This window comes from Eleginops maclovinus, chromosome 6, assembly GCF_036324505.1.
Source record: "Eleginops maclovinus isolate JMC-PN-2008 ecotype Puerto Natales chromosome 6, JC_Emac_rtc_rv5, whole genome shotgun sequence".
Classification (NCBI taxonomy): Eukaryota; Metazoa; Chordata; class Actinopteri; order Perciformes; family Eleginopidae; genus Eleginops; species Eleginops maclovinus.
Genome location: NC_086354.1, coordinates 3,812,243 through 3,829,384, shown reverse-complemented (window position 1 = coordinate 3,829,384; position 17,142 = coordinate 3,812,243). Strand labels below are relative to the sequence as shown.

The window sequence follows — 17,142 nt, the reverse complement described above, 5'->3', positions numbered from 1 at the left end:
ATCTGCACTTTACTCTTTGCTGTACAAATTGAAATTTCCCCACAGCGAAATAAAACATTTCTGATTTCTTCAAATCAAAGATTAGTACAGAAAAAAAGACAGAAAGCTGTCGTGAAGAATCTTCACTGCTGTGTGTAAGGTCATGGAGGAACTTTGTGTGCTCTGCTGCCCCTTACAGCATCACACAGGCAGAACATCATGGATCAGTGCTCCTTGGAACAAGAGACGGTGAAACTGCCTGTGTGTGTGTGTGTGTGTGTGTGTGTGTGTGTGTGTGTGTGTGTGTGTGTGTGTGTGTGTGTGTGTGTGTGTGTGTGTGTGTGTGTGTGTGTGTGTGTGTGTGTGTGTATGTCTGTGTCTGTGTGTGTGTTCTCCACAGAGCCTTTAACCTAGTCAGGCGAATAACCTCACACAGTAATAAAATCATTTTAAAGGACAATGCGAGTGGAGGAGTACTTCAGAGTGGATAACCTACTTGCAAATTTCGATGTCCTAGAACTTTCAGGCAGGTTGTTCTACTGGCTTCCAAGCAAATATTTGTATTATGATATAATTAAGTGTGTCTTGCATTTTATCAGAGAAAATATGCATGTATTTACAACAATGTGCTCTATAAAGACATGCCTATGCTCCCTTTGAGCAGAATTAAGTCATTCATCCACCCAATGTTTATCCATTCATGGTAAATATACAAATCAAATTAAAAACCACAAAACTATTTTAAACCATACAAACGTGAGGAACCCAAAACAGTCAACCTAATATATTTGATTGTGATGAAATTGTCACTTGGGATGAGCTGCTTGGACTTTTTATGGGGAAACTGTTTCCAAATGGACAGGTGTCTGCGGTAATATTCCATGCACCACTTAACACTAAGAAGCTAATTAATGATCCTGCCAATCACACATCCAGGAGACACCAGGAGCCGAGGAGCCTGTTCACTCTACTGAGGAAATTATGATGGAATAATCCCAGGCCCACAGGGAGGACATTAGCAGTTTATAATGAAGATTTTTAAGAGTTGGTGCCATTTCCACAAGTAAAATGCCAACTTTTTTTAAGGTCAAGTTTAGATTTTTAGTTAACATTAAAAGTTAAAACAGTCAGATTTTGACATTATCAAAATAAAAATATTACAAAGTTGGTCAAGTGAGGATCACTTTGAGAGCTTATAGTAATAAATGTGCCATGGACATGTCTCCATGCTTTAATGTTCAGAAAGCTCTTTATGTTTCTCATACTGCCTGTGCTGCAGCAACTCTTTTCACCCTCTGTCTGAAACCAGAGCCCAATCTGCTCTGATTGGTTAGCTGGCCGGCTCTGTTGTGATTGGTCAACCGCTTAGAGATGTCCCGCCCCTTAGCCTATCACGTATAACATATTAACGCACTAGCTACTAGAAGCATGGAGTGTTACGTAGTGATGGCACTATGTTACGGAAGTAAACAAAGGGGTCCAATGGAGGTGTTTCAAAAAGGGGGGGGGGAAGCTCCCTCTGGAGGAAACACAGGGATTAAAGCCTTTGCAAACTATTTAGATGCACAGAAACATATAAACCTAACACACTACAGGAAGGGAAAACCCCAAAAAGTTTAATAGGGCGTTTTTAACTAACATTGTTTGTTGTCATGAAAACATCTTATTGTTATTTATTTATAGTAGGTTACTGATTACATTTGTTCACAGGTTACTAGTAGTTGTAACAGAATACATTTTTAAAGCAACCCTCCCAACCCTGTTAACATTGTTGCATGATTTATATAAAAGTAAGTTTTACTTAACACACGATAGACTGTAACAAATTATAAGACTAATAACTCAGTTAGCTAAGCTAGCGTACACTGTGTGTGTGTGTCTGTGTGTGGTGCTATAGTAGCAGGGGTATTTAGGCCCAGTTTCTTTGCTGTGATATTTAAAGATCCAGACAGCGTCACACTGATTCAGGATGAGCAGCCGCACACGAAACCATGGCAGCAATTTAGAACTTTTTAGCTAAGACACAGCACAAAAAATAGTAAAGTGTGTGTGTGTGTGTGTGTGTGTGTGTGTGTGTGTGTGTGTGTGTGTGTGTGTGTGTGTGTGTGTGTGTGTGTGTGTGTGTGTTTGTGTGTGTGAGAGCTCCAGAAAAAAACGAGTGTATACACCTGAGAAGACACTCTGTATATTTTTGTTATTTCATTCCAGTCTATATTTATATTTTATATTATGTTTCAGAGCACCATCACACACGGTACATTCCGACAACTGCTCAATGTTTCACAACCTATACATCTTATAAATACCTAAACATGGTCACCATAGCATGAAGTACCTTGTGCATGAGTAGTATGTTTTTACATGATTGAAGCATTTAGACTTCCAGTCCACAACGGTTTGTCTCAGAAGATGTTGCCTCTTCTGTTGATTTTCATTTCAAAGTTGTATTCTCTTATTCTGCTCAATGTTCCTCGACATAGAAACACAATAGTTTCATGGATAATTCAGCAATCCTAGGTTTGTGTTATGGCCATCATATTAAATTATTCAAACTGTGTTTTTCAGTTTGGTATGGCCAACATCTCCGACAGCACCCATGTACCTCAGACAACAGTGAACAGACACTTACTGTAGGGAGTTTAGAGATAATTGGATGCAGCATCAATGTTGTGGGCGGACTGAGCGTGGTTGCTATCAATCAATCAATCAAAAATACTTATTAATTCATAGGCTCATATTGAAGATTTGATGAAGACTCAGGTTCATTGTTAAGCACACTAAAATACACTCCAGATATTGCATACGACTCCTTGCTAACACCGTTAGCTTGTCTGTCTGATTCCTAGCCAACTCTGCTAGCTTGTCCATTTCATTAGCCAGTCCTCTTACGTTGCCCATGATGAGAGGGCATTCTAATATAAAATACACATAAAGCTAACAAAACAAAGGTCTAATCGTTAAAGATATTAACATATGGTTATATTAATAATTCAGCTCAAAAACGACTCAACAGGAGCTGTACGGGTGTGAAGTGCCAACAGGAGACATGATGGATGGAAAGAGACTCCTGGAAAAAATTCAAACAAAAAGAGACAAAAGGCAAACGTGCAGACACGACTGCAGTCACCAGCGCGGTTTCTCCCAGTGGACCATGCTTGGCATTCAGGGGTTGTGGCCATTGAACACAGCTCTGTATGTCTGCCATGATTTCTCCTCACGCTCACTTGCAGGGCCACACAGAAAAAATGTATTCAGAGACACGGTTTAATATTTTGCCCAGGCCATCAAATACATGATGTTTTCTGGACAGGTTGACGGTAAAAATATGTCTTCACCCTTTCACAGGCTCTTATAAAGACTGAAGATACGGCATATAGTTATTATTTTCCAATTGTGTTTTCAGGAAATTACCCAGTGAAGAGGAAACCTGTTTTTATTGGTTAATTGAATTGGAATAATCTGATTAAAGGAGCTTATCTTGTTTTGAAGAAAGCTAATACATAATTCATGAATACAATATTAGACAGACCCTGGGAACACCATACCATAAACAGATTCTTTCTCCAAGTAAAACAAACATCAGTAGTGGAAATGGCTAATATTGATCAAACTGCAGTATTGTGATTATGCAGATTATGTTTAAATAATTTGCTAAAAGTAATGAAGTAGTCTTTAAATGCATGACAACATATGGTGAAAATATTTATTAATTTCTGTGTCATTACTTTTGTATATCTTATATAACAAATATACTAATGTAAATGAAACAGTAATTAGCTTGAGAAACAGAGAAATACACAACCTGAAACTTGAAACCAGAATAATAATTTACATTTTTTAAATAATTTGAAGTCCACAAAATGCATCATCATAGACTACATACGAACATATCAAATAAAATAAAATAAATATTGATTACATTAATGGGGTGCAATGGTAGTTCACTGAGACTGCAGTTGGCAGTGATTGTGTCCAAGGAAAAGCTAGTCATTGTCAGAAGGCCAGATATTGTATACTGTATACCGTAAAGATATATGGTTTGTGTGTGTACGTGTGTGTGTTTGAGGACAGGTGTTTAATACGGTTTAAAAAGTGTTTTTTATTGTTAACACACCGATCAAGACGACAGTAGTTAAACCACAAAGGAATAACTGTAAATCAGTGAAGTGTGTGCAAAAATGTCATATTCCGGGAGAGGCCGGGCAGATAGTCTGAGTCCAAGACCCGGCTCTTTACCTCTTTACACTCTATTTGTTCTATCCTACAATAAGTTTGTCCTCTCTCTAATAAAATATTTAAAGGCCAAGTATTGGAAAATGTCATAAAACTGTACAGAGTGCAGGAAACAAGAGCATGGTGTTACTCTCTAAGAATAAAGAATACTTCCACAATAACGTCACAGATATCTTTTTCCACAGGGATAAGCCACTGGACTTCATTTTCAAAGTAAGGGTAAGACCATGCAAAATGTATTTTCACAAGTTTTTAATAAGTAAAAATTGTGTAAATGAATTTGCATTTTAACCGTTAATGGGCCTGGAAATATGAACCGTCACAAAGCCGAACCAATGGGCTTGTAATTGTGAAAGCTCCCAATTGAGTGGCGAATTTAAGCTAGCTCTATGGGGTTCATATCCCATCAAATCTGTCTCTGATACTAGCCAGTGCCTCCACATCCACAAAACTGCTGGGCACACAACTAATGTTTTAGAACAAACTGTGTATTCTTTGACATCTTCACACCAACATACTGTTACAATAGTAGGGAGTTATCTTGCTGGTGGAACCTACAGAAGTCATTACGTTCAAACTTGGAAATCTAATTTTGATACATTGCACTGATAATGTAATTTCATCAATATTTAATAAAGACAATAAAGCAACTGAACAGAAGGAGGGAAAGCAGAGCATGCAGAGGGAAGGACGGGGGAGACACGGAGACAGCAGGGGGAGACAGGTGCAAATCCCAGAACCCAGAAGTCATCAATCATCCACTGAGGTGGAACAAGAAGAGCGGCTCCAGTCGGAGCTGCACAGAAACTCTGCCAATGTTTTACCATCCTGTATTTAACGATAGCAAGAGTAATTCAACACATCTTTATTTCTTTATTGTCCTTTTTTCCCAAACATTGTGTGGCAGCAACAACTCAAAATGATAATCCTGGGGCCTCAAATCAAAAACACCTCCTGATATGGTATGTGTTCACACCTTTTCTTTAATTCAATTCAGAAGGTGTCTTAAAACTTGAACAATGTTCTACCTTTGTGTTTGCCACCCAGAGATTGTGAAATGTATCCAGGTATATTTACTCAAATACTGTTCTTAAAGTGAAAATATAGGGGCCTTTTTTCTACTTGGGTATTTTTATTTTTCACCTGTTTTCAGTTTACAACATATAAATAAATGATCATATATAATTATAGGTTAAGCTACCCAGTAGTGTATAAAGTAATTCAAATAAACCCCACTGCAACATCCCAAATCCCAAGTGCACCATTAAGATAATTCTGCATAATGACTACTTTTACACTTGGTACTTAGAGTATATTTTCCTGCTTATTCTTTTGTATTTTTACTTAAGTATAATTGTGATTGCAGGATTTGTAACTGAGTATGTTTACACAATAGTATTGCTGCTTTTACTTAAGTTAATAATCTGAGTACTTCTTCCACATCTGCCAGCAAGTAACATCCCTCAGGTTGGAACAACTACAACTAAGAGGCCACTTTCCATTTGTTGTTTGCACGCTCAGAACAATCGAGTAGGATACAACACATCTTTATAGCATAATCTGCATCAGGACTAACAGCTCATGAACACAGCACAGGCAGATCATCAACTTTCCAATTTGAGAAACACACCATCGGGCTTAAGGGAGGTCTGTGCTCTCAAAATGCCATTCTAGTTTCATTACAATTGTATAATAACACGTATGCACTTTCCGTGAGATTTAGAAACAGGACCTGTTGAACACTCTATCCTGACTGCTTAATTTCGACATGAAGTTGTCTGCTATTTCTTTCACAAAACGTTGAATTCATGATGGCTAAACCGTCCCCAGTCAAGAAAACAAAAGAGGTTTAAAGACAGAGCGCTGGACATCAGAGAAGAAGACAGACAGGAAGTAAACACTAACAGGAACAGGGTATGGGCTCTGGCAGTGTTTAAAGACTGATTCATGGAAAAGACAATGTGAACAGACTTGGAGAGTTACAGAAAACCTTGATCAGTTCTGCCATCGGGCAGTCCTATTTTTTTCATAAATGGCTGCCTCGCTGCACATTATCTATTGTAACTTTTATTACGTTAATCTGTATCCTTCCACAGCCCCTGTGGACAGGGAATCTGCTGATACCAGATGAAAAGGGACAATAAAAACACATTTCCTTTTTTATTGTTTTTGCAATACTGTTATCCAAAATGAACTGTCAAATTAAAACCCTACTGGTTCTTTAGCATGGAAAAAAAGGATTGTTGCGTTTGTGTGCGCTTTACTTAACTTTCATTGGCGTGTGGAATAGTGATTAGACATGTGCTTAGAGGTGTGCTTTGAGAGGGGATTAGGTAAGATTTTACCCTCGAATCCATTATGAATGACCGCATCTGTGTTCCTCTTTTGCTGAGGGCAAACACTGCTGTATTAGCAGCAACATCACTGCTGTTCACATCTGGATGCTCCACCGGAGCATGAAGTGACCAGGGTATTTACAATACAAGAGAGTACTCTAGATAATAAGATACACAATGTACTGTATTTTATCAGAGTGTACGTTATGGAGCACATACATCTTTTGACCCACAGTTTATTATTGTGTCTAACTTTCTCTCTGGTGGCCATTAGCACTGTACAGAATAAACTGCATAATTAATGATTTAGTATGCATCATGAATGTATGTATGCAGACATTTCGAGGACAGATTTGAGGCAAAGATAAGATGTTTCTGGTCATTGCAGCATGAATTCCTCACCAGGATTGACACGACACGGAAGTTACCGTAGCAGCGATCTTAAAGAGAGAAAACCGAGGCACTTCCCATGCGTCTACATTTGAATCAGAAGCGAAATGCAGTTGTACTTTTATTTCTGTCCATTCCAGATGGAGACTCACATTTATGTGTTAGTTCTTTGAATGTAAGACCAATAGTTGCATCCCATAATGGGAAATGTGTTATTCCAGCTTCATGTCAGCAAAGTGTGTCTCGTTTTAACATGATACCCTTATGTTCAAAGCATGAGCTATACATATACCTCACCTGCAGAGACCAGGGTAGCGTTCAAATTCTCAATTTTGATTACTGTAAGAGGATCAAATAAGGTCAACATTTTACAGTGGTTACTATTGACATGTGTTGTGCTTCTTAATTCTTTACATGTTTGAATGGTGATTTGCACAGTGATAGATTATGTACATATTGCATAACGTTTTATTTATTGTATTGGGATTCATGTTGATTAATACAAGTGGACAGGAGGGGGATGATTTCAAGCAACCATTAGGAGACACTATTACATTTTCTTTGAATTCCATTAACCTCGGTTATGAAGGATATTTTTTCACTGTTGTTCACCTTTTAACAGCTTACTGAGGTTAAGTTATAGTGATAAGGTAAAGACATGGGTTTGACCGCAACCCTGATTTCAACCCTGATCTACTTTCCGACGGCACATTACAATGTAACTCCTATGCAGATGATATCATGACTTATGTCAATAAACAAAAGTAAACATTCTAATACTTGTAATAGTTACAGAAGAGCATCAGAAGTAATGATTTATCAGATAGACATGACAATACTAATTGAAAACCTGGCAGGTGACTTTCAATTTACATGTGTTGATTTGAACAGCCTGCTTTTCATTTGTAATTCCTGAGCCTGTGCATGCCATTTATCACATTAGCATTGATTCATTACTCAAGACAGCTATCATGCTCCCACTGTGAGTGTGTATTAGCTTAACATTTGTGACTTTGGAAATGGTAGTTTGATTAACAAATCCCAAATGATGGGATCAACGATGACGATGATAGTGGATCTGTCTGTAGGAGCAGATCTACTTCAATGACCGCTAAGCTAACTCCATTTGCTCATGATGAATGGAAACGTACCTTGATTGCTAAACCAAGAGGACTTGCTTTATCTGATTATGGTACAGGCTGTCACAGTATTGGGCTGAATGTATGCACATGTCCAACAATCCCATATGGCATAATGTTTGTTAAAAAAACAGCATTTCTGAAATATAGTCGAATACATTTGATATCCAGTCCGCCTCGGTGAACAACATCTACACGTAGCTTTAATCATAGTAAGGTTATCTAATGAGGTCAATCCTCCGATACCTAAATCCTTTACCTAAGACCAGCTGCTGTTAGAGATCAGGGCAGAGCCACTTGATATGTATTTGATATGTAACTCCATTCAGATTAAAGAAGTTTCAAATTGTTAATGTTGTCCATCTACACCACGCTCCAGTTCTGAGGTTTTATGAAGTAGACTTTCAGGCAAGAGACATTTCTTCAGTGTGCAACCTTGTTTGTCAAAGGTGTAACTGCATACCGTATAATCCAAGAGAGACTTCTACTGAACACACATTCAAACACAATGTGGAAGCTACGTTAGACTCCATCATGGCAGCAGTCAATAGGGAGGCATCCCAGCATAAGTCTTTTATATGTGACCCTGCATAGTTATGGGTCATTTCTTTTAAAATACCATATCGACAGCATTCGGCTAAGTATACAACTAGGGTCCCTAACCATAGTTGTAATGCTCAGTCGAATGCTGTCGTTATGGTTTGTTGATGTTTGATGATAGATCTGAATTCTTAACACTGTGAAAACTTCCGTTCAACTCAATAAAACAATACAAATGGTTTTACCTCAATATATAACACTGTGATCAAAGTTAGCACTTACTAGTTTAAACTACTTTGTTAGTTTTGGAAACCTGAATATCAAATGAAATGCAAATAAATATAAGAGAAAAGGCAGTTTTTTACTCAAATGAACCATGTATGAAACGGAACAATGTAACTTAATAGGAAAAAAAAAGATATTATAAAGAAAAGCTGCCTAAATCATCTTTATTTTTTTAGTATGTATTGTAACACTGTAATAGTTATCCCATGTTGTGGATTATGTTATCATATGAGTATAAATACATATGCGATGCAGGCTTAATCAACCCAATCTTAATCAGGTGCCATAATTAAAGTAGTAGACTAGTGTATTATTCACATATTTGTTAAAGAGATTTGTTAAAATATTTGAGTCAAATATTGTGGAGCAATAGAAAAGTCCCAGTCTACAAACAGTATTCTACACACTCAATAAATAGAGAACTCCTTCTATGGCACAGATCCTGTTTATAAATCACAGTCATCGTTTTTGTTTTTATTCAATGATAATATGAAAAATGTTTCAACAATGATCATTCCATCTAATATTATGAATCACAGTTCCAATATCCGTCACAAAAATTCTAATGAGTTATTTTTCAAAGTCACTCATCCTTATCTAACATTATCATAAAATATTGTTCTTCCGCCAACTCATTCATTGTGTTCCTTATTGTTTCATCCAATTTTTCTTATCATTGAGTTATGTCATAATGACAAACTCCACTCCAGCATTAATATCCAGAACAGCGCTCTCTGAACAATGTGAATGTTACACTGTCTGATAATCACAATGTTTCTGCAAGGAGATTAAAATTCCTCATCTGGCATGTGTGTGATTAAAAAAGTAATGTTATGCAACCATCAGTCTCATAAACTGTACACCCATAGTTATCAATATAATGATGATTGCAATGCAATCCGATAAGCTACACCCTTCAGTTCTCCAAATAATGTAAATGACTGTGGGATGAAAGGAAAAGGGTTGTTACATTAATGGTAAGTAACGGTAATCATTAGGGTTTGGAAAGTTACTTTTAAATTGTATTCTGTTTCAACTACTAGCTCGTTAATAAACCCTAGAAAAGAAGAAACCAAGATATTTAGGAGCCAAATTGATTGTATATCTTACATAAAGCATATCCAGTCAGCAGCCTTTACACCAACACTGAAACACAGACCACATACTACAGTTTAAAAAGCAGGAATACAATCTGAGCTGACAGAGAATGCTCTGCTTTAGTTGAACACACACAGTTAAACTCACACACACTATTTTATGAACATATAGGTTCACCTGCTGAATTAAAAACAGAACAAATGAACCAAAGAAAGTGGAACCATGAAGCAGATTCAGGCAGTAGGCTATAGATTCACTCTGAAAGTATTAGCCTACAGAACAGAACAGCTGACAGAGGAGAGAGAACATCTGATCCTTTAATACAAACACCATATGCTCTTTTTAGGTTTTAATAAAAAAATATGTCATTGACCTCTTGTAAAAGTTCCCCTATTAAAGGATTGCTTCACTTGTGTGTTCAACAATCTGCCACACTCCTTTCTAACTACACCTGTCCACTAACCCTAACAGCTCAATGAAGCCTGAACTTCCTGCAATCAAGCTCCACAATCAAGTGATGAAAGAAAACCACACAGAGATGTGGCTTTCTGCTCAGGAATGCACAGCATGTCCCGGTTGCAGCTCTTGCTTCTTTAGCTGTCACTTCTTTAATCGATTTAAGAGAGCCGCTGAGACGCTCCCCAACCCCCTCCGGCTTACTGTCCCACCTCCCACGCTTCAGGAACACCCTTGATACTTGGCTACACTTGAAACAAAGCAACACACAAGTACGCCAGACACTCTGTTTAAAGAACTCTGGTACTCTTTTGTTCAGTTTCTCACAAACAAGCAGTGAGAGCAGTGTAAAGCCGAACAGTTACTCACACAGATGCTCAGTGTCCCTCGAGCTGCTGCTGAGGAGACTACGTCCAAATATTTCCTTTCTGTCTCTCCGCGGTGACTTCTCCCTCTGTTAGTTCCACATGTCTGACCAAAGCACGCTCTAAGCTGCCCTTTTCCCTCTCTTCCATTCTCTTCTGTGTGTATCCTCTGAGCTCTCTTTATCTTTTTCCCCTACTAAGTCCCTCCTTCTCTCAGCCTCTATCCCTCTCATACATCCCTTCACCCCCTCCGTCACCCCCTCCCTCCCTCACAGCACTTTTATCCAACCCTCTCCCGATAATGTCCTCTTTGTCTTTAACTTGGTTTGATCGCAAAATTTCCAATTTGATACATTGGCTGGAATTTAACAGAGAGATGCGGGAATGAATCCTAGAACCCGGAAATTATTTAGCATTTTAGCACTTAAGGTTCCCTTTTCTCTTGAACATGTTTTAGTTATAATCCTGAAATAAGGTCTGACGTTAGTTAGTTTACGAGAATGTTACGATTTGTTATACGACATAAAATACGCCATGAAATCTGGGAATGTCCAAAGCTTCTATGTGTCATAAAAATGGGGTTTGTTAGGGTAAGTGACCAATTCGGCGTGATGACACTAAACGTCATCATGCCGAACATTAGCAACCTTTAGCTTGGCGGTGTCCATGCACAGTCATGTGACCGTTGAACTAGTTTTATAGCCTAGTTTTAGCTTTTTATTTCTGCATTTGCGGTTCAAAAATCACAAGTAATGTTAATATGTGGAGATTATTCTGCTGAAAAAACATGTTAGTAAACTTGTGTTTGCCACAGAACTTCCTGCACAATATAGAAAAAATACGTCATCACTGCAACACCCTGTTATATACTGAATGTATTTAAGGGTAAATCACAGAGTAAAATGGTTCCTAACTTTAAAGAAATCAAATCTGCTTTCTTTACAGCAGTGAGATGAAAACATTTACAGTGATCTCCTGTAATCCTGTTAATGCTTCATTCACATCATGTTGGCAGAGGGCAGAGTAGTAAGAAGTGATTAACCCCCACTGATCCACCTGGGGGTGGGGGGAGGGCATGCATCCTTAGTAGATGGTTACCCTATTGCTAGCCTTGTAGCCACACTATTTACTTAGCTTACATAGCATATCTGCTACTATAGATGAATATGATATGTATGTAGTTAGGCCATTTTGAATAGTCAGTACTGTTATATTGGTATGCATTTTCATTCGCCTGCCATGAGAACAAATGCTAATGTTTTGCAATTGAATGCAACATAAAGCAAGAATAATCGAATAATCGAAACAAAAGGAAATTTAAATGATGTCAAATATTAGTTATTTAAAATAATGAGTCATAACTATATAAAAAATGTTTTACCAACAAAAGATATAGAAAATGATGACTATGGCAGCAATACACTAAAATCACAAAGTTACATAAGTGTATATATATATATATATATATATATATATATATATTCTTTTACTGCTAAGCCATAAAGTTGGAGCCATCTCATGCTTAGCTAACCACGTCCAGACACAGTTAACAATAATGATAGATTTTCTGTGAGGGAAGAAAAACAAATAGTTGAGAGCAATATTGTCAAAAATGTAAATTAAATATTAATGCGACCTATTCTCTGTGTTTCTCATTCCCTCTGTTGGAATTGAAACCAAAGTTCTCATATGTTTATCTTGCAGAGCCTCTTCCTCTCTATTTATTTTATTCCCCATACCCCCCGCCTCCCCCCGGCCATCCCTGGAGGTATAGATAGTTCAGAGCTGTTGACAATGTTTCAGTCGAGAAGAATCCAGGCAAACGCTTTATCTGCTGTTTTTGTTTTGTTGTATTGTAGCAACGACGCTATCTGACTGCAGCTCCCCTGGGCTTCTCAACACGGCTCTCTTGCACACGAACGCACGCATGCACACACACACACACACACACACACACACACACACACACACACACACACACACACACACACACACACACACACACACACACACACACACACACACACACACACACACACACACACACACACACACACACAAACAAATGTGCATGAACATACACACAAACACAGGATAACTTTAATATGTATGACTTGTAAGCAGTAGGCCTTTTAAAAACACAGACGTGACATTAATTAACGGCCACACATGCAGCAGGTGAACACACATGGGCACACACACACCCACACCCACACACGTACAAAGACTAAATTGGGGATTAGTGCCACCCCCCTCCCCTTTCTGAAAGCTTTCGCTACAGGGGTCTCTGGTGCCACAAAGACCCTCATCCAGCTCCTATCTTAACCAATTACACACTCAACATGTGATACTGTGTTTCTGAGCGTGTGTGTTCCCAGGGCTGGGAGGGTTTCCTTACAAAAGGAATTCCATTACAATTACTAGTGACCTGTAAAAAATCATAATCAGTAACCCAATATAAATGTTATGTTACTTTGGGATTATCAAGATTCCAAAGGATTCCAAAGGAGGCGTTTCAGGCAGGGAGTGTGTTGTAGAGAAACTTCCTCTGGAGGGAACACAGGGATTTTAACCTTTGCAGACCATTTACATGCACTAAAACCTCTTATACCCAGTACAGGTGTCAGGCTTCTGAACTGAACACAAGATGAAGACACTGGGAAACGCAGATGGTGGGATGGTAAGTGGTTTTATTCAACAAAAGGTGGGCTGATGTAAATTGTAGGGAGGCAGGGAACAGGTTGTCAGATTCCCCTACAAAACACGGAGAGCTGGTGTTAGAAAATACAGCAGGCAGGCAGGCAAAAGGCAAAAAGGCAAATGGACTAGTAACAACAAACCATGTATGGCAACGATCCGGCAGAGACTGGCTGTTGCGGCAGGCTTACATACTGGAGCTGTCTTGATTGCTGGGCAGGTGTGCTGATTGTTGATTAGGACCAGGTGAGTGGAAGCTGGATGGAAGACAGGAGGGGGGAAGGGGGGAAACAGACAAAACCCAAACAACACACCAAGCACTCATCATTCATACTGAAAGCAGAAAAACAAATAAAAAAACACATCAAACTAGGCATACATGAGTCAAGAGTGAGGACCCATGACAACAGCAAAGGAAAAACCCTGAAAAGCATAATGTATTATGTCTGTTTCTCCCAAAGCCTGCCGTACAAACCTAATCCTTGTCCGACTTTCTTCCTGTCTTTCTTTATCTCATTGAAGGAGCACTGTGGTTACCTCACAGGCACGGTTTTGCCTGGTTTCAAATGTTTCAAACACTCTCCAGTCAGATTCAGCACAGCAGGACAGTTTGTAAAACCAGTCTTCATTAATCTATGACTGAATGTGAGGGATTCTAACAGCATGTTCTGCCCACAGCTGCTTTAAAGTATGGAAGCTTCTTCACTTCATGAAATCCCTGCAGTATGTGAAGGCAGAAAGAATGATGAACCTGCAGCCTATGAGCCTCTGAACGCGGTGCTGTTTATTCACAGCTGCTGCTACAGTATAGCCACTCTGAACTCCACACACATCATATGCTCTGTTAATACTTCATTCTGCTTTTTTGATAGGGCACTGGGTGAAAGATAGTCTATTTCGGACTCTGAGCCCAGCTGTAGTTCCAAAAGGGGCGTGTACATTGACGTGGACTTGATTATGTAGATAAAACGCAGAATGTGTATATCTCTTGTGAAATGCAAATATTGTTTTTCCTCAGGAGGGTCGTTTTGTTGAGCTCCGGCAGCACTAGTCATGGAAAGCAGTATCACAACCTCTTGATCTGATCTCGTAGAGTATTATCAAAGATAGCTTTACTAGGCGAGTAAGAAACAAATGTTTGGATAAGCACTGTCATCTCTAAGTGAGCAACTTAAATGATGATGCTAAATAAAAGGAATGTATAAAGTCATCGGCAGCCACCTTGGACTACCGGCCGATCTGTGATTCCACTGACACTGATTTTATCCAACCCCCAAACATTATGCATTACATTAATGCACATCATGCAAACAGTATCTTGTTTCTATTTAATATTGTTAATCCTACACAACATGTTGCACATTTCTCCTCCACTACCTCGTTTTATTTAATATGCAAAGCTCTCCACTTTGAATATAGTGTTGGTCCTACTTTTTTTACATTTTACTATACCTCACATAATTAGATTTTGTGTAAATATTGTCTTTATTTTTCATTTGTTATAATAGTCTTAAAAACTTTTTTTTAAATTGCTTTCATAATAGTTATATTTTTATTATTTATGTGCTAAGCATTCTTCTTTCTGTGTCTTTGTATGCACCATATATACCAAAGCAAGTTCCTTGTACGTGTAAACCTACTTGGTAATAAAACCAATTCTGATTCTCCAGAACTCACAGATGGCCAGTTGAAGCGTGGTCAAGGTAAGCGGGTGGAAGTATGGCTGGTGGATGTTTGTATGGCACATTGACTCTGAGTCCGATCATGAAACACAACAGTCCCAGATCCTGTTTGACCTGAATGGTGATATTTTTTGCTGCATTTTTAGTTTTTTTGACCGGCTGTGGCTCAAGATGTAGACGGACCAATCCGAGGGTTGGTGTTTTTATCATCATAGCCTATAATATTTAAACCTAAATATAGAAAATTAAAATTAAACCCTTTCTTTCCCTAACTCACTCAACTGTTCGTCTCTGCAGAGACACACATTCTTTAATTCTTATGTTGCTATGTTCAGGACGTTTCTGGACTTCAACATAGAGCCATTTGGCCCCATGTGGGTTTGTAACCCTCGGCCAATAAGCAGTGCAACTTCTCCTTACCAGGTTACCAAGTAATGTCACCTTGTCACGTCCCAGCCATGTTTTGGCGGACCAGGAGCTTAGACAGGAATTAGGGGATTGGGGTCAAAATGCAGGTAAAGGTCAATTATAAGAAGAAAATAAATACTGTAAAGGTAATATTCAGGCACTCTCCCTCTTCTGAAATCAACAGAGAATCACAGTGCTTGCTTTGTAGAATTTGACAACTTGGTGCATATAATAAAGGAAACATAAAAATTGTTACATTAAAACTAGCATTTGGGTAAGGACACAACTCTTTAAAACAACTCACACAATAAACAGCAATTATGGAATCAGATGTCCGAGGGAAATCCGTGTTTCTGAGTTTATAGTTGTGCAGTCTACACTGTTTTTATTTCTAATAAAGAGTAATCCCTCATCTTAATTAAGTCCTATCCAGTGGGCTATGGGATAGTGCCTGTCTAAGAATGATAAACTGTATTTTTATGAAAACACACACATTAACATAAAGGCACACACAAGTCATTCATTTATGCTACAGGACAGTTGGCGCTCTGCTGGTAGAGATGTAATATTTCTCTTAAAGGCATTAATAAATCAAATGCACTCTCCCCCCTTCATCAGCACAAATAAATTGAGAGCAGCCTTGAGGTCAAACCACACACACACACACACACACACACACACACACACACACACACACACACACACACACCCAACACACACACACACACACACACACACACACACACACACACACACACACACACACACACACACACACACACACACACACACACACACACACACACACAAAAGTACTTGCTGTGTGTGTGTGTTTCTGAGCAGTTTTCAGTACATGTGCACATGTACAGTAATGTAGATGTTGGGCATTCAACATGCAACCTGATGTTGTTTTGTCCCCACAAAGTAAATTAAAGTGGTCAAGGATCAAGTGATTATGAGTGGACTGACAGTGCAAATATATAAATATATATGTGTGTGTGACTGTGTGTGTTTGTGTATGTGTGTTGTTCTCTGGCAGCTCTTGCACAGATGGTATGGCAGGCCCCTTGAGAGATCCACAACTTAATCCCTCAAACACATGGTGGGCTTTATCAGATAGTTTGTGTGTGTGTGTGTGTGTGTGTGTGTGTGTGTGTGTGTGTGTGTGTGTGTGTGTGTGTGTGTGTGTGTGTGTGTGTGTGTGTGCGCACACGCATGTGTGTGTGTGTCAGGGGACACAGAGAGGGTGGTTTAATGGTGCAAGAAAATTATGTGTGTGTTTGTGATTGCTAAAGGCTCCAAATATAACATTTCTATGTCAAGATTATCGGTGTGACATGAGTGCACTGCTGTGAGTACGCTTCTTGTTTTTTATTGTAATTTATATATATAATTTGCACACACACACACACACACACACACACACACACACACACACACACACACACACACACACACACACACACACACACACACACACACACACACACACACACACACACACACACACAGTTTCCTTTGTAAAACTTTTACT

The 17,142-nt window shown here is 38.7% G+C and overlaps 1 protein-coding gene across 1 annotated transcript in view; it reads right to left on the bottom strand.

The window, feature by feature from the left end:
* Positions 1–11,012, bottom strand: part of LOC134866653 (cadherin-12-like) — a 57,600-nt gene extending 46,588 nt beyond the window's left edge. The window contains exon 1 of the mRNA XM_063886926.1: positions 10,826–11,012. The gene's annotated coding sequence lies outside the window, so the exon portion shown is untranslated. The remainder of the gene's footprint in view (positions 1–10,825) is intronic.
* Positions 11,013–17,142: the final 6,130 nt, after the last annotated feature.